This window comes from Somniosus microcephalus, unplaced genomic scaffold (assembly GCF_052327205.1).
Source record: "Somniosus microcephalus isolate GS21.2 unplaced genomic scaffold, FLI_Smic_1.0 scaffold449, whole genome shotgun sequence".
NCBI lineage: Eukaryota > Metazoa > Chordata > Chondrichthyes > Squaliformes > Somniosidae > Somniosus > Somniosus microcephalus.
The window spans coordinates 1-15,596 of NW_028225636.1; the positions used below are offsets into that span (position 1 = coordinate 1).

The 15,596-nt window shown below is 53.5% G+C and overlaps 1 long non-coding RNA gene across 1 annotated transcript; it reads left to right on the forward strand.

Annotated features, from left to right (window-relative positions):
- Positions 1-400: 400 nt before the first annotated feature.
- On the forward strand, positions 401-6,452 carry LOC147081745 (uncharacterized). Its single transcript, XR_015076458.1, has 2 exons — positions 401-1,484; positions 5,970-6,452. It is a non-coding gene; the product is annotated as an uncharacterized LOC147081745 (long non-coding RNA).
- Positions 6,453-15,596: the final 9,144 nt, after the last annotated feature.

Genomic DNA, 15,596 nt, shown 5'->3' on the forward strand with positions numbered 1-15,596 from the left:
ACTTAGAAAACTGACAGGATCGGACAAAGTCAACATGGATTTACAAAAGGTAAATCGTGTTTGACTAATCTACTGGAATTTTTTGAGGATGTAACTGGTAAAATAGATAAGGGAGAACCAGTGGATGTGGTGTATTTGGACTTTCAAAAGGCTTTCGATAAGGTCCCGCATAAGAGATTAGCGTGTAAAGTTAAGGCACATGGGATTGGGGGCAAGGTACTGTCTTGGATAGAGAACTGGTTGGCAGACAGAAAGCAAAGAGTTGGAATAAACGGGTCTTTTTCCGAGTGGCAGGCAGTGACTAGTGGGGTACCGCAGGGATCGGTCCTTGGACCCCAGCTATTCACAATATATATTAATGATCTAGACGAGGGAACTAGATGTAATATCTCCAAGTTTGCAGACGACACAAAGCTGGGTGGGCGTGTGTGCTGTGAGGAGGATGCCGAGAAACTCCAGGATGATTTGGACAGGTTGGGTGATTGGTCAGAAGCATGGCAGATGCAATATAACGTGGATAAATGCGAGGTTATCCACTTTGGTGTCAAAAACAGGAAGGCAGATTATTATCTGAATGGCTATAGATTGGGAGAAGGGGAAGTGCAACGAGACCTGGGTGTCCTTGTGCACCAGTCGCTGAAGGTAAGCATGCAGGTGCAGCAGGCGGTTAAGAAGGCAAATGGTATGTTGGCCTTCGTAGCGAGAGGGTTTGAGTACAGGAACAAGGATGTCTTGCTGCAGTTGTACAGGGCCTTGGTGAGACCGCACCTTGAGTATTGTGTGCAGTTTTGGTCGCCTTATCTGAGGAAGGATGTTCTTGCCATGGAGGGAGTGCAGCGAAGATTCACCAGGCTGATACCTGGGATGGCAGGAATGACGTATGAGGAGAGATTGGGTCGCTTGGGCTTGTACTCGCTGGAGTTTAGAAGAATGAGAGGGGATCTCATTGAAACTTATAAAATTCTAACAGGACTGGACAGACTGGATGCAGGAAGAATGTTCCAGATGGCCGGGGAGCCCAGAACCAGGGGTCACAGTCTAAGGATAAGGGGTAAGTCATTTAGGACAGAGATGAGGAGGAATTTCTTCACCCAGAGAGTGGTGAACCTGTGGAATTCTCTACCACAGAAGGCAGTGGAGGCCAGTTCATTAAATATATTCAAGAAGTAGTTGGATATATTTCTTAAGGCTAAAGGGATCAAGGGATATGGGGAGAAAGCAGGTACCGGGTACTGAATTTGGATGATCAGCCATGATCTCATTGAATGGCGGAGCAGGCTCGGGGCCGAATGGCCTACTCCTGCTCCTATCTTCTATGTTTCTATGAGACGGCGGAATAAGGCGATGGGCTCTTGCTCTGAGCGGTCGATGGTGACTTCTCTCTCTCTCTCTCTCTCTCTCTCCCCCTCCTCCCAGTTCCGTGAGATGACCTACACAGGCCTGGGCCATGTTTCCGTCAATGACATGGTGATGAACAGCTGCCGGTAAGTCTCCAGCGTTTTGGGGATTAACCCACGGTCGCTGGGTGGCAACCCTGGGCCTCCCGACACAACAGCCATGGTGGGAGCACCTTCATCACGCGGGACTTCAGCGGTTCCAGAAGGCCCACCGCCACCGCCGCCTTCTCCAGGGGCACAACCAGGGACAGGGACGATAAACACCAGGCCTCGCCAGCGGCGCCCCCCCCCCACACACACATCCTGAGAATGAAGGCTGGCATTTATTGCCAACCCCTAGTTGCCCCTTGAGAAGATGCTGGTCGTTCGGACTCCTTCCCGAACCGTTAGTGGTCATTACAACTGTGGGGGCCCCTTCAGAGAGGGAAGTTCAGGGCCGACCCCCCCCCCCCCCCCCCATGTTGAGAGTGCGTGTGGAGACGGGAGTCACATGTAGGCCTCGACTGTGTAAACGACAGCAGGTTTCCTTCCTTCCCGCCCCCACCAAGCAGACATTTTTATTTCGACAGCCAACCGAAAGCATTCACGCACGCTATTACTGAGACCGTAGTTTTCAAAGCCTCGTTTTAAAGTTACCTTTTTCCCTACTGTACGCTTGTGAAAAATTGCCCTTTTTTATTCATTCACGGGACCCCAGAGAGTCATAACGGCACAGAAGGAAGTCAATCGGCCCATCGAGTCCGTGCCGGCTCTCTGTAGTGCAATCCAGTCAGTCCCCTTCCCCCGCTCTATCCCCGTAGCCCTGCAAGTTTATTTCCCTCAAGTGTCTATCCAGTCTCCCCTTGAAAACATTGAGTGTCTCCGCTTCCACCACTTCCGTCGGCAGCGAGTTCCAGGTCCTCACCACTTGCTGTGTAAAAAAGTTTTTCCTCACATCCCCCCTGTATCTCTTGCCCAAAACCTTAATCCAGAACCAGGGGTCACAGTCTAAGGATAAGGGGTAAGCCATTTAGGATAGAGATGAGGAGGAATTTCTTCACCCAGAGAGTGGTGAACCTGTGGAATTCTCTACCACACAAGGCAGTTGAGGCCAATTCATTAAATATATTCAAGAAAGAGTTGGATATATTTCTTAAGGCTAAAGGGATCAAGGGATATGGGGAGAAGGCAGGGACAGGGCACTGAATCTGGATGATCAGCCATGATCTCATTGAATGGCGGAGCAGGCTCGAGGGGCCGAATGGTCTACTCCTGCTCCTATCTTCTATGTTTCTATGTTTAAATCTGTGTCCCCTAGTCCTTGTACCATCAACTAGTGGGAACAGCCTTTCCCCGTCTAGCCTATCCAGACCCGTCATAATCTTGTACACCTCGATCAAATCACCCCTCAACCTCCTTTGCTCTAATGAAAACAAATCCAGCTTCTCCAACCTGTCCTTGTAGCGAAGATCCCCCAACCCCGGAACCATTCTGGTAAATCTCCTCTGCACCCTCTCAAGGGCCTTCACATCCTTCCTAAAGTGTGCCCTAATTTCCTCTTATGTGGCTTGGTGTCAATTTTTTTTTAAAATATTCATTCCTGTGATGTGGGCGTCGCTGGCAAGGCCAGCATTTATTGCCCATCCCCAGTTGCCCTTGAGAAGGTGGTGTTGAGCCGCCGCCTTGAACCGCTGCAGTCCGTGTGGTGAAGGTTCTCCCACAGTGCTGTTAGGGAGGGAGTTCCAGGATTTTGACCCAGCGACGATGAAGGATCGGCCGGTATATTTCCAAGTCAGGATGGTGTGTGACTTGGAGGGGAACTTGGAGGTGGTGGTGTTCCCGTGCGCCTGCTGCCCTTGTCCTTCTAGGTGGGAGAGGTCGCGGGTTTGGGAGGTGCTGCCGAAGAAGCCTTGGCGAGTTGCTGCAGTGCATCTTGTAGATGGTACACACTGCAGCCACGGTACGCCGGTGGTGGAGGGAGGGAATGTTTAAGGTGGTGGATGGGGTGCCAATCAAGCGGGCTGCTTTGTCCTGGATGGTGTCGAGCTTGTTGAGTGTTGTTGGAGCTGCACTCATCCAGGTAAGTGGAGAGTGTTCCATCACACTCCTGACTTGTGCCTTGTAGATGGTGGAAAGGCTTTGGGGAGTCAGGAGGTGAGACACTCGCCGCAGAATACCCAGCCTCTGACCCGCTCTTGTTGCCACAGTATTGCTAGCCTGCCATATTCTGAAGTTATATTCTAAGTTCGCCAAAGCAACGTCTTGGCAGCTCGAAAGTTACTGTGAACAATCGCACAAATGCTCAACAGGTTTGGGTTCCACCAGGACCACTCGGCTCCCGACCTCATTACAGCCTTGGTCCAAACATGGACAAAGGAGCTGAATTCCAGAGGTGAGGTGAGAGTGACTGCCCTTGACATCAAGGCAGCATTTGACCGAGTCTGGCATCAAGGAGCCCTAGTAAAACTGAAGTCAATGGGAATCATGGGGAAAACGCTCCACTGGCTGGAGTCATACCTAGCACAAAGGAAGGTGGTTGAAGGTTAATCATCACAGCCCCAGGACATCGCTGCAGGAGTTCCTCAGGGCAGTGTCCTAGGCCCAACCACCTTCAGCTGCTTCATCAATGACCTTCCTTCCAACATAAGGTCAGAAATGGGGATGTTCGCTGATGACTGCACAGTGTTCAGCACCATTCACAACTCCTCAGATAATGAAGCAGTCCATGCCCGCATGCAACAAGACCTGGATGACATTCAGGCTCGGACTGTTAAGTGGCAGGTAACATTCGCACCACAGAAGTGTCAGGCAATGGCCAGCATCAACAAGAGAAATCTTATCCAACTCCCATGACATTCAACGGTATTACCATCGCCAAATTCCCCACCATCAACATCCTGGGGGTCACCATTGACCAGAAACGTAACTGGACCAGCCACTTCAATACTGTGGCAACAAGAGCAGGTCAGAGGCTGGGTATTCTGCAGCGAGTGTCTCACCTCCTGACTCCCCAAAGCCTTTCCACCATCTACAAGGCACAAGTCAGGAGTGCGATGGAATACTCTCCTTGCCTGGATAAGTGGCCATGGGATCGCTTACGTCTACCTGAGAGGACAGACGAGGGCCTTTGTTTAATGATTCATATGAAACATGGCACGTCCGACAGTGCAGCGGTCCCTCAGTACTGCCCTTCCGACAGTGCAGCGCTCCCTCAGTACTGACCCTCCGACAGTGCAGTGCTCCCTCAGTACTGCCCCTCCGACAGTGCGGCGCTCCCTCAGTACTGCCCCTCCGACAGTGCAGTGCTCCCTCAGTACTGCCCCTCCGACAGTGCGGCGCTCCCTCAGTATTGCCCTTCCGATAGTGCAGCGCTCCCTCAGTACTGCCCCCTCCAACAGTGCGGCACTCCCTCAGTACTGCCCCCTCCGACAGTGCGGCGCTTCCTCAGTACTGCCCCCTCCGACAGTGCGGCACTCCCTCAGCACTGCTCCTCCAACAGTGCGGCGCTCCCTCAGTACTGACCCTCCGACAGTGCGGCGCTCCCTCAGTACTGACCCTCCGACAGTGCAGCGCTCCCTCAGTACTGCCCCTCCGACAGTGCGGTGCTCCCTCAGTACTGCCCCTCCGACAGTGCAGCACTCCCACAGTACTGCCCCTCCGACAGTGCAGCGCTCCCTCAGTACTGCCCCTCCGACAGTGCGGTGCTCCCTCAGTACTGCCCCTCCGACAGTGCAGCACTCCCACAGTACTGCCCCTCCGACAGTGCAGCGCTCCCTCAGCACTGCCCCTCCGACAGTGCGGTGCTGCCTCAGTACTGCCCCTCCCTCCGACAGTGCGGCGCTCCCTCAGTACTGCCCCTCCCTCCGACAGTGCGGCACTCCCTCAGCACTGCACTGGGAGTGTCAGCCTAGATTTTTGTGCTCAAGTCCCTGGAGTGGGACTTGAACCCACAACCTTCTGACTCGGAGGCGAGTGAGAGCGTGTGTGACCCACTGAGCCACAGCTAACACCTTATTTCACATTTCAACCTAGTACACGCCAGACAGGGGCAGAAAGAGGAGATGTCAATGCGAGATGGATTGGTTTTCAGAAATCATCTTCAAACCCCTCGATCAGATCACCCCTTAATCTTCTAGACTCGAGGGAATACCAGCCTAGTCTGTGCAACCTGTCCTCAGCATTTAAGCCTTTTAGCCCTGGTATGAGTCTGGTGAACCTGTGCTGCGGCCCCTCCAAGAACCAATACAGCCTCCCTGAGGGACGGTGCCCAGAACTGAACACAGTGACTCCAGGTGGAGCTTTAGACAACTGGAGCACAACTTCCCCCCCTTTTGTAATCCAGCCCTCGAAAGGGGGTCATTGGGGCGGGGGGCCGAGGGGAGGTCAAGTGAATCTGTACTCGGTCAGTTTTACAGCCCCCATTTTAAATCTTCACTCGTGTTTTTTTTCTCCCCACCCCCCTCTCTCCCCTCTCGCCCCTCCTCCCCTCTCTCCTCTCCTTCCCCTCTCTCCCCTCCACCCCACTCTCTCCTCTCCTCCCCTCTCCCCCCCCCTCTGTCCTCTCTCTCCCCCGCCCCCTGCCCTCCCTCACAGGAAGCGATACGTGGTACCGGCCCTCAGCGAAGGATTCAGCGAGATTCTGCGGATAAACCTTGTGCCGCAGTTCAGCGACCCCGAGCTGCTGGCCGCCTATCGCCTGTTCTCCGAAGGCTGAGGCCCGTTTCCTGACCCCCTCCTTCCCCCCGGGAGTGGGGGCCGGGCGGGTCTGAAGAGGACGACGCCAGGTTTGGCGGGACGGGAGGGTGTCGTTCGATCGCCTGGAACCCACCAATCGTAGCCCACAGGATGTTGCTCCCTGTGACGTTCTGCTTGATTTATGGAGTTGGGAGCGCCGTCTCTCGAGGGTGGGGGACGGAGGACAGCGAGGCTGAGTAGTGAGCATCACGGCAGACGACTAAACAGCGGCCGGCCCGGTTCACCAGCTTCCTCACCTCAGGCTTTGGAATTGAGTCAAGAATGCGCGAGTCATCCAGTGACACCTTGTTTCAATAAAAACAGTCCACCCGTTGCAATAAAGTGAGTCATTATGCTTCCGCTCGTGGTGTTTGCTCCGCTCTGATTACGGGCCTTCCCTCCGAATTTCCACGGTCAGCTTGTTTCCTCAGGCTCCCCGACACTCCAATCTCCGTGCTTCAGTTGTGATTTTTCTTCTGTACTGCCCCTCCCGACAGTGAAGCGCTCCCTCAGTACTGCCCCTCCCGACACTGCGGCGCTCCCTCAGTACTGCCCCTCCGACAGTGCAGCACTCCCTCAGTACTGCCCCTCTGACAGTGCGGCGCTCCCTCAGTACTGCCCCTCCGACAGTGCAGCGCTCCCTCAGTACCGCCCCTCTGACAGTGCGGCGCTCCCTCAGTACTGCCCCTCCGACCGTGCGGCGCTCCCTCAGTACTGCCCCTCCGACCGTGCAGCGTTCCCTCTGTACTGCCCCTCCAACAGTGCAGCGCTCCCTCAGTACTGCCCCTCCGACAGTGCAGTGCTTCCTCAGTACTGCCTCTCCGACAGTGCAGCGCTCCCTCAGTACAGCGCTCCCTCAGTACAGCCCCCTCCGACAGTGCAGCGCTCCCTCAGTACTGTCCCTCCGACAGTGCAGCGCTCCCTCAGTACTGTCCCTCCAACAGTGCACCGCTCCCTCAGTACTGTTCCTCCGACAGTGCGGCGCTCACTCAGTACTGCCCCTCCGACAGTGCAGCGCTCCCTCAGTACAGCGCTCCCTCAGTACAGCCCCCTCCGACAGTGCAGCGCTCCCTCAGTACTGTCCCTCCGACAGTGCAGCGCTCCCTCAGTACTGTCCCTCCGACAGTGCGGCGCTCACTCAGTACTGCCCCTCCGACAGTGCAGCGCTCCCTCAGTACTGCCCCTCCGACAGTGCGGCGCTCACTCAGTACTGCCCCTCCGACAGTGCAGCGCTCCCTCAGTACTGCACCTCCGACAGTGCGGCGCTCCCTCAGTACTGTCCCTCTGACAGTGCGGCGCTCACTCAGTACTGTCCCTCCGACAGTGCAGCGCTCCCTCAGTACTGACCCTCTCACAGTGCGGCGCTTCCTCAGTACTGCCCCTCCGACAGTGCGGCGCTCCCTCAGTACTGCCCCTCCGACAGTGCACCGCTCCCTCAGTACTGTTCCTCCGACAGTGCAGCGCTCCCTCAGTACTGTTCCTCTGACAGTGCGGCGCTCACTCAGTACTGTCCCTCCGACAGTGCGGCGCTCACTCAGTACTGCCCCTCCGACAGTGCGGCGCTCACTCAGTACTACCCCTCCGACAGTGCGGCGCTCACTCAGTACTGCCCCTCCGACAGTGCAGCGCTCCCTCAGTACTGCACCTCCGACAGTGCGGCGCTCCCTCAGTACTGTCCCTCTGACAGTGCGGCGCTCACTCAGTACTGTCCCTCCGACAGTGCAGCGCTCCCTCAGTACTGACCCTCTCACAGTGCGGCGCTTCCTCAGTACTGCCCCTCCGACAGTGCGGCGCTCCCTCAGTACTGCCCCTCCGACAGTGCACCGCTCCCTCAGTACTGTTCCTCCGACAGTGCGGCGCTCACTCAGTACTGTCCCTCCGACAGTGCAGCGCTCCCTCAGTACTGACCCTCTCACAGTGCGGCGCTTCCTCAGTACTGCCCCTCCGACAGTGCGGCGCTCCCTCAGTACTGCCCCTCCGACAGTGCACCGCTCCCTCAGTACTGTTCCTCCGACAGTGCAGCGCTCCCTCAGTACTGTTCCTCTGACAGTGCGGCGCTCACTCAGTACTGTCCCTCCGACAGTGCGGCGCTCACTCAGTACTGCCCCTCCGACAGTGCGGCGCTCACTCAGTACTACCCCTCCGACAGTGCGGCGCTCACTCAGTACTGCCCCTCCGACAGTGCAGCGCTCCCTCAGTACTGCACCTCCGACAGTGCGGCGCTCCCTCAGTACTGTCCCTCTGACAGTGCGGCGCTCACTCAGTACTGTCCCTCCGACAGTGCAGCGCTCCCTCAGTACTGACCCTCTCACAGTGCGGCGCTTCCTCAGTACTGCCCCTCCGACAGTGCGGCGCTCCCTCAGTACTGCCCCTCCGACAGTGCACCGCTCCCTCAGTACTGTTCCTCCGACAGTGCAGCGCTCCCTCAGTACTGTTCCTCTGACAGTGCGGCGCTCACTCAGTACTGTCCCTCCGACAGTGCGGCGCTCACTCAGTACTGCCCCTCCGACAGTGCGGCGCTCACTCAGTACTACCCCTCCGACAGTGCAGTGCTCCCTCAGTACTGTCCCTCCGACAGTGCGGCGCTCCCTCAGTACTGCCCCTCCGACAGTGCAGCGCTCCCTCAGTACTGACCCTCTCACAGTGCAGCGCTCCCTCAGTACTGACCCTCTCACAGTGCGGCGCTCCCTCAGTACTGCCCCTCCGACAGTGCAGCGCTCCCTCAGTACTGACCCTCTCACAGTGCGGCGTCCCTTCAGAGATTAACTTATCTCTGGGCTTTCAAATAATCAGGATCACGTGCAAACCAATATGGTGAGCATATTGTGTTTAATCGGAGTTTAAGACGTGTTGAGTATTTTAAACCAACACTCAGCACAAGGTTTTAGATCGATAATCAAGTTTTCTTTATTACACCGGTGGGGAGACGGTCTGCTCTGTCTTAGCCAAACTTTTCCAAGTTGCCACAGCAATCACTACATTTTTATACATTAAAATCTTTCTCTCTCTTAGGCAGAACCCAGGATCACTTGCTTCCACATTAAAAATGAGTCCTCAGGTGACTGATGAGTCCGATGCGGGACCGACAATCTCTGTCACAGGTGGGGCAGACGGTGGTTGAAGGGGCGGGTGGGTGGGGTGCTTGGGTTGACTTGCGCTCCTTGCGCTTGGCTTCCGCTTGCTCCCAGCGAAGAGACTCGAGGTGTTCGGCGTCTTCCCGGATGCTTCTCCTCCACTTTGTGTGGTCTTGGGCCAGGGATTCCCAGGTGTCGGTGGGGATGTTGCACTTTTTCAAGGAGGCTTTGAGGGTGTCCTTGAAGCGTTTCCTCGGCCCACCTGGGGCTCTCTTGCCGTGCTGGAGCTCCGAGTAGAGCGCTTGTTTTGGGAGTCTCGTATCGGGCATGCGGACAATGTGACCCGTCCATCGGAGCTGATCGAGCGTGGTTAGAGCTTCGATGCTGGGGATGTTGGCCTGAGCGAGAACACTGACGTTGGTGCACCTATTTAATGGTCACATTAAAATACACATGACAGACTCCTGCACAACTCATTCCTGACACCTGCTTGGATCTTGGCCCGCATGCAGCTTACAAATCTTAATGTAAACATATGTAAGCTGCCTCCTTAATTACTCACTCAAACTGCTTGAATGCTGATTAAAAGATACCTTGGAATGGACCTAGATGATAAAGGCCCAGAAATTCGGGTCGGGGGCTTCCCGCGGGTGCAAGCCTCCGACCTGCACTTACCTTACCCCCCCGGGCGTTGTGCTGTGGGCCCGCGTGGGATTCCGATCCTAGGCCTGCTCCAACTGCCGGCGCACAGTGCTTGTGTATCCCAGGGGCGCAGTTAAGTTCGAAGCGTCCCCTGGGATCACGTGGGCCATGGAGAGCCAATGGTAGTAGGGAATCTCTATTCATAGATTTGACAGGAAGACCTGTCAAATCTATGAATACAATTCAGCCCCAAAACATAACTAAAACTTCAAATACATTTTTTTTAATTCACATTTTTAAAATAACTATGAATTACATAAAATAACTTTTAAACAATTTTAATTTTTGTAAAAATTAATTAAATTTTCTAACGGGGCTAAAAATAAACTTAGCTTTCTTTAAAGTATTTAAAAATAATAAACCTGTGGAAAAAATGTTTTAATTTTACTTGATTCACCACTTACCTTGTTAAAAGCAGGACTTACCTGGAAAAAAAATGGAAGTTCCAGGCGCACGCGCTGCCTTCCGGCGCACGCGTTCGACCTCTGAACCCCTTCCTTTAAGGGAACGGAAGTTCCGGTTTCCTGCGCGTGCGCAGTGCATGCACGAAAGCGGCACTTCCGTTGGGCCTACGGATGAGTGCCCAGCGCGTACTCACCCGTGGGGACCCGAAGTTCTGGGCCAAAGTTCTTACGGGCAGCTGAAATTCCAGACACTCTGTCTGCATTTAATTGCTTTGTCCAGCTTTCAAAGGTCAGCTTATCTTGACCGTTTCTTTATGGATGTGGTCTTTCATGTTAGTCCCTAACTTCCTTACACCATTCAGTGAACCTGCCAGCGACGTCGGTTTAACTCTTTCCCCACTGCCGACGGAATATAACACACTAGTTATACAGCAAAAACATACGACCGTGACAAGCAGCTGGTACAGGACCCGATTGGCCAGACGGCTGGCGTGCATGAAGAACTCTCCTTATTCTGCTGCAGCTGTACAGGGCCTTGGTGAGACCGCACCTTGAGTATTGTGTGCAGTTTTGGTCGCCTTATCTGAGGAAGGATGTACTTGCCATGGAAGGAGTGCAGCGAAGATTCACCAGACTGATCCCTGGGATGGCAGGAATGACGTATGAGGAGAGATTGGGTCGATTGGGCTTCCACTCGCTGGAGTTTAGAAGAATGAGAGGGGATCTCATTGAAACTTATAAAATTCTAACAGGACTGGACAGACTAGATGCAGGAAGGATGTTCCTGATGGCCGGGGAGTCCAGAACCAGGGGTCACAGTCCAAGGATAAGGGGTAAGCCATTTAGGAATGAGATGAGGAATTTCTTCACCCAGAGAGTGGTGAACCTATGGAATTCTCTACCACAGAAGACAGTTGAGGCTAATTCATTAAATATATTCAAGAAGGAGTTCGATATATTTCTTAAGGCTAAAGGGATCAAGGGATATGGGGAGAAGGCAGGGACAGGGTACTGAGTTTGGATGATCAGCCATGATCTCATTGAATGGCGGAGCAGGCTCGAGGGGCCGAATGGCCGACTCCTGCTCCTATCTTCTATGTTTCTATTCCGTGCTCTTCCTGAAATGCGCAAGCGTGTTCGACCGAAGACCGCATGGATCCACCCTCTGGAGCCCTCCGCTCCACTGTCTGAGCTGAGGGCTCTTTAGGGTTGGGCCTGGGGTAGAATATGGACAGGACCATTTAACCTATTGAGGTTCCCCTTAAAACAAGGTACATTAACCCTTTTTTTTAATCCACAATTTCAGATCCCTCCCACGTGGCAGCTGTCCTTTATTCTGCCAGGACCATTCACACTTCATCCAGAGCCATCCTTTGTCCCTTTACCTGTCCCATCACCACCACCTCTTGCCTTCAAGATCTCTTAATGTCTCTTTATCTCTCCTGCTTTCTATCCTATCACTGACCTTCCCTTTTGTTCTTTCATTCCCTCCCCTCCCCCATTTCCCAGCCCCCCCAAACTTGCTTTTTAATCCGATAGTAAAATACTGCGGATGCTGGAAATCCGAAATAACAACAGAAAATGCTGGAAAAACTCAGCAGGCCAGGCAACATCCGTGGAGAGAAATTAGAGTCGACGTTTCGGGTCCAACCCTTTTTCAAACTGGAAAGGAAAGAACAAAAGAAGTGAAGGGACATTAAGAGGTATTCAAAACCAGACGAGATGGTAATAGGACAAGTGGAGACAAAAGACGGCTCAGAGTAGGTGTGAAGTGTACTGGCAGAATGGGAGACAGTTGCCATGTGGGAGAGAGAAACAAAAGGAAAGGGGGGGGGGGAAGGAAAGACCCAAAACAAAGGGGTGGAAAAAAATATAAGTAAAAATGTAATAGGGGCCGAGGTTATGATCTGTAATTGTTGAACTCGATATTGAGTCCGGAAGGCTGCAAAGTGCCGAATCGGAAGATGATCTGTTTAATCTGTTTCATTTCCTGCTTTTTTTCTCAGTTCTGACGAAGGGTCTTCGACCTGAAACGTTAACTCTGTTTCTCTCGCCACCGATGCTGCCTGACCTGCTGAGTTTTTCCAGCGTTTTCTGTTGTTATTTCGGATTTCCAGCATCCGCAGTATTTTGCTATTGTCTAGAATTTCAGCCGCCCGTACGAACTTTATCATCTAGGTCCATGCCAAGGTATCTTTACTTGTCTCTAGCTTGAATACAAATCATATAAACACTATTATTTGCGTCACAATTTCATTCGCATAACCATATATATTTTAGGTGCCTAGGTACCCCTAATGTCGAGTTCTTTGTCTAAACATACAGATTTTAATTCGTTTATATGATGTGGGCGTCGCTGGCAAGGCCAGCTGGCATTTATTGCCCATCCCTAGTTGCCCTTGAGAAGGTGGTGGTGAGCCGCCTTCTTGAACCGCTGCAGTCCGTGTGGTGAAAGATTTTGACCCAGCGACGATGAAGGATCGGCTGATATATTTCCAAGTCAGGATGGTGTGTGACCTGGAGGGGAACTTGGAGGCGGTGGTGTTCCCATGCGCCTGCTGCCCTTGTCCCTCTAGGTGGAAGAGGTCGCGGGTTTGGGAGGTGCTGCCGAAGAAGCCTTGGCGAGTTGCTGCAGTGCATCTTGTAGATGGTACACACTGCAGCCACGGTACGCTGGTGGTGGAGGGAGTGAATGTTTAAGGTGGTGGATGGGGTGCCAATCAAGCGGGCTGCTTTGTCCTGGATGGTGTCGAGCTTCTTGAGTGTTGGAGCCCCTCCCTCAAGGGGTCCGACCCTTTCCCCTCATATCTTTCATGTTTATACATTGTGAAGGCCAATCCATCTGAATTTCTCTTCTCTCCGTCCCGTCTCGTCCATCCCGTCCTCCGTGGTGCAGCCAGTGCGTGTCCCAGGTATCTAATCGTAGCCAGAGAATCACCTACAACAGCTTCTCTTCCCGCTCCCGCATCATTACCTCTGGTGTCCCCCAAGGATCTATCCTTGGGCCCCTCCTACCTCTCATCTAAATGCTGCCCCTCGGTGACATCATCTGAAAACACAGCGTCAGTTTCCACATGTACGCTGACGACACCCAGCTCTACCTCACTACCTCTTCGCTCAAGGATTTAGACTTCGGGTTCAAAAACACAATTTCTAAATTTGCGGATGACACCAAATTGGGGGAGACAGTCAATACTAAGGAGGACGGCAACAAATTACAGGAGGACATTAATAAACTTGCAGAATGGGCATATAATTGGCAAATGAAGTTCAACACAGATAAATGTGAGGTATCACATTTTGGTAGGAAGAATGGGGAGGTCACTTATCACTTGGAGGGTGCGAGTCTCGGTGGGGTAGAGGAACAAAGGGATCTCGGAGTACAAATACACAAATCACTAAAAGTTGCGACACAGGTTAGCAAGGCCATAAAAAAAGCAAACCAAGCACTAGGGTTTATTTCTCGAGGTATAGAATTGAAAAGTAGTGAAGTTATGCTAAACCTGTATCGAACCTTGGTTAGACCACACTTGCAGTACTACGTACAGTTCTGGTCGCCATATTATAAAAAGGATATAGAGGCACTGGAGAGGGTGCAGAGAAGATTTACAAGGATGATACCAGAAATGCGAGGGTATACATATCAGGAAAGGATGAACAGGCTGGGTCTCTTTTCTCTTGAAAACAGAAGGCTGAGGGGTGACCTAATAGAGGGCTTTAAAATTATGAAAAATGTTGATAGAGTGGATACAGAGAGAATGTTTCCACTTGTGGGGAAGAGCATAACTAGAGGCCTCAATATAAGATAGTCACCAAGAAATCCAATAGGGAATTCAGAAGAAACTTCTTTACCCAGAGAGTGGTGAGAATGTGGAACTCGCTGCCACAGGGAGTGGCTGAAGCGAATAGTATCGATGCATTTAAGGGGAGGCTAGACAAGCATATGAGGGAGAAGGGAATCGAGGGTTATGCTGATAGATTTAGATGAGGAAAGACGGGAGGAGGCTCGAGTGGAGCATAAACACCGGCATGGACTGGTTGGGCCGAATGGCCTGTTTCTGTGCCGTATATCCAATGGAATCCCTCCGCGGTCTCAAAATTGTCAGACTGTTCGACACCAGTTCTGGATGAGCAAAAAATTTCTCCAATTAAATATTGGGAAGACCGCCGGATTGTTTACGGTTCCCGCCACAAACTCCGTTCCGTAGCCACTCAATCCAGCCCTCTCCCGAACATCTGTCTGAGGCTGAACCAGACTGTTCGGAACCTTTTTTTGACCCTGAAATGAGCTTGCGACCACATATCTGTGGTATAACTAAGACCGCCTATTTCCACCTCCGTAATATCGCCCGTCTCGGCCCCTGCTTCAGCTCATCCGCTGCTGAAACCCTCATACACGGAGGAGTGCAGCACTGTTGGAGGGACAGTACTGAGGGAGCGCTGCACTGTCGGAGTGTCAGTACTGAGGGAGCGCCGCACTGTCGGAGTGTCAGTACTGAGGGAGCGCAGCACTGTCGGAGTGTCAGTACTGAGGGAGCGCCGCACTGTCGGAGTGTCAGTACTGAGGGAGCGCAGCACTGTCAGAGGGGCAGTACTGAGGGAGCGCTGCACTGTCAGAGGGGCAGTACTGAGGGAGGGCTGCACTGTCAGAGGGGCAGTACTGAGGGAGCGCTGCACTGTCGGAGGGGCAGTACTGGGGGAGCGCCGCACTGTCGGAGGGACAGTACTGAGGGAGGGCTGCACTGTCAGAGGAGCAGTACTGAGGGAGCGCCGCACTGTCAGAGGGGCAGTACTGAGGGAGGGCTGCACTGTCGGAGGGTCAGCACTGAGGGGGTGCTGCACTGTCACAGGTGGCATTACTGAGGGAAAACTGCACTGTCGTCGGAGGCAGTACTGAGGGAGCGCCGCACTGTCGGAGGGGCAGTACTGAGGGAGCGCTGCACTGTTGGAGGGGCAGTACTGAGGGAGAGCCGCACTGTTGGAGGGGCATTACTGAGGGAATGCCGCACTGTCGGGGGGACAGTACTGAGGGAGCGCCGCACTGTCGGAGGGTCAGTACTGAGGGAGCGCCGCACTGTCAGAGGGGCAGTACTGAGGGAGCGCTGCACTGTCGGAGAGGCAGTACTGAGGGAGCGCACCACTGTCGGAGGGGCAGTACTGAGGGAGCGCCATATTGTGGGAGGGGCAGTACTGAGGGAGCGCCGCACTGTCGGAAGGACTGTACTGAGGGAGCGCTGCACTGTCAGAGGGGGCAGTATTGAGGGAGCGCCGCATTGTCGGAGGGGCAGTACTGAGGGAGCGCTGCA